Source organism: Larus michahellis, chromosome 1, assembly GCF_964199755.1.
Source record: "Larus michahellis chromosome 1, bLarMic1.1, whole genome shotgun sequence".
NCBI classification, from domain to species: Eukaryota; Metazoa; Chordata; class Aves; order Charadriiformes; family Laridae; genus Larus; species Larus michahellis.
This window is the reverse complement of record NC_133896.1, coordinates 152,682,895-152,685,866: the sequence shown is the minus strand read 5'-3', so window position 1 is coordinate 152,685,866 and position 2,972 is coordinate 152,682,895.

Sequence of the window (2,972 nt, the reverse complement as noted above, 5' to 3'; positions counted from 1 at the left end):
CTGTAGGAGCAAGACAGACAGCTGCATTTTGAGACACCTCCCACTGAACTGAGCAGAAAATGCAAACTACTGTAGGAACCTTAGGTACCTATCAGAAATGACATCTCACAGTTCCAATTAATCAGATATCTTTTACCAATAGCACAGGTTTTCCATTAATCACAAGTTATTACATTTCAGCATGATTATACTGCAATAAATCTGCCGGCTGGTTATTGGCTTTCTCACATGCCCGGGGAGAACAAAGAAGAGACACTCAGCCAGTAGAGGGTGCTTGGAAACAGATTTTGTTTGAAAACAAGTGACAGCTTTGCCTTGTCCAGTCAGGCAGCAGCTCCCGGAGAACAGCTCTAAAGTCCCTGGAGCACCAGGAAGAGTTTTCAGTGAAGGAAACTGCTTCACTGAAGTCAAGCTGACAAAAGAAGGCTGCTGAGAAACCAGTTGTCTGCACCAGCAGCTAAATGAAGTCTCTGAGGGAAAGAAGGCTGGAGGGGCAGGGCCGTTCCACAGGAAATCCACAAGCAACTCTGGGAAAGAAAGAGGAGAGGGAGAAGTAGCCGCAGCAGTGGACATGACCCAGTGTACAGAGTGTACAGAGAGACATGACCCAGTGTACGGAGCAGGTATTCAGGAGACCGTACAAGCCACCGAACATCTGAAAGACATTTTCAGGGAGCACTGTTCAAGACTCCTGAGCAACCTTCCAAACATCAGCACCAAACCTGGACCCATCAGACCAAAGGTCCCAAACCATCCCCTTCTTGCGCAGCAGCCAATCTAAAGGGGTACGCTCAGTACCAAATCAGCCAAATTCCAGCAGACAAATCAGTTCATATATCTTAACAGAATAACCCCTAAAGACATTTTGAGAACCAACTGTTCATTATTTCTTTAACCAAAGATTTTATGCTACAGTCATTCCCCAACTCTAATTTTTCCCTGGCAGCGTTATGAATACCATTTATCACTTCCCATGTTCCTGTGACTCTGCTGTCAGCATGCAGCATCTCCACATCAGTACACAAAGATGTAGCAATTATACACCAGTATGTAAAGATCTTACTGATGTCACACCCATGCTTTCCCCGGTTCTTGGTGTAGCATTTACTTTGAAGTGGCCTGGGGGTTGCACTTCCCATATGACACAGATAATGCAAAAGAGCTCAAAAAAACCCAACCCTGCAACAATGAAATCTCACAATAGCCAACCATTTGGGGTCAGCTCAGATCCCTACCTTGAAAAGCTCACAAACTACTCCCTGCTCAGGTTTGTGCAGTTTCATTGGAATCAAGACCTTCCTCATTTCCTGACACCATTTTCTAGAGACTCAGACAAAAAGACTGGAGCAACCATCTGCATTCAGTGGTAGATTCAGCATCCTCTCACCAAAACATGTCAGATTACTCCAGGGAAATGTTAAATACATTCGGGTCAAACTAACTTCCATTGCCTGGATACAGAATGAGTTCTTCTGTCATAAAGCCCACTGAAACATAATCAGAGATGCTTATTGTGTTGCTCCACAACTCAGAAGAGACCTTCATCCATTCCCCATGCCCAGGTTCTTCCCAGATCATGATGGAGGTGGGAAACTGAGCTCCTGACAAAAGGGTATAGTTGCCAGCTGAGCACAAGCCATCCCGCAGCTTTCATAAGAAGCTATAATCCATGTTAAGGCTTTGTAACTTTTGGTCCAGCTTCTAAAAAATTCCTATTTGATAAGTATATGGAAAAATGTGCTTACATAAAAATGGCAAGAAATTTCTTTGGGGACTTAGATGCCTCATGCTCCTTTGACAGCCTGTAGGCACAGCACTCCAACAAGCAAGAGAATCATCTGTTCTCCAAGCAAAGAGGTCAAGAAGTAATGGGCTTAAATGAAGCAGGGAATAGTTAGGCAAGATAAGCAGGAAAAATCTTTTAACAGGAAAGCTAGTGAACCACTGGAAGAGCTTGCTGGGAACCTAGTGGAGCTGCCATTAGGTTTTAGACCTTAAAGAAAAATCTGGTATTGGTATCAAGATGCTGTAGATGGCCCCACAGATCCTTACCAGGACTAGGAGTAAATGGCCCAGAGATGTCTGTGATTCAGTGGCTGGGTTTGGTGCAGCATGGCTGTATGAACTTAACTCGGTTGCACTGGCAAAATGACTCCTGAGCTGTGAAAAGTATGCAAGTTAAAGCCATGCTAGATACAAAAAGTGAAAACCCAGATCGAATGAAGTTATTGAGATCATACGAGTTAGGGATTCAAGAGAAAAAATGATGACATGAAAAAAGATAAAATCCTGAGATAAAAAACAGAAATAGCAAAACAGCAACTCAGCAACATCAGGGTTCACTCTGCTTCAAGAAGTAATGCTTAGCCTAGCAGCCTATTAGTTCTGGGTGTCTAATACCTACCTCTATTAGCCAGGAAATAATTTCTGTGTACATTTTTTGCACCCTGCTTGCAGACTGTCTTGCACACAATAGGGGACACCTGGACAGAAGTGACCCTGGCAGGGAAGGTTTCACTATCTACATTTGTTGAGGCCAAGCTAGGTAACGCTGGCGGAGTTGGCAAATGGCCAGGTGGCAGGGAAAGCTGTTGTTGGGTGTGTCCATACGCATAGTAGGTCTAATGTTTTTCAGCTGGTGGGGATCCACCCTACCGAGGTTACACTATCCTTCCTGTTCCCCTGTGTTGTGGTGCCTTACTTGTGGCTAGCATAGGCACCTCATGCTTTGTGCAAAACAGAAATTAGAAAGATTTTTCAAGAGTCGTAATATTCTGATGGGGATGGACCCTCTTACTCCAAGGTTAAGAGTTGCCCGTAGTCTTTATCATGAATCATGCAGTCCTATTACCACCCGCACTGGGATAAAGACGAATGGGTTGGCCCCCAAATAGCTCTGCTGGTTCTTTTCTTAGAGAAGTTTGAGACAGTTATCCCAAGAAGACACTGTTGGGGGGTACATGCCTAACCAG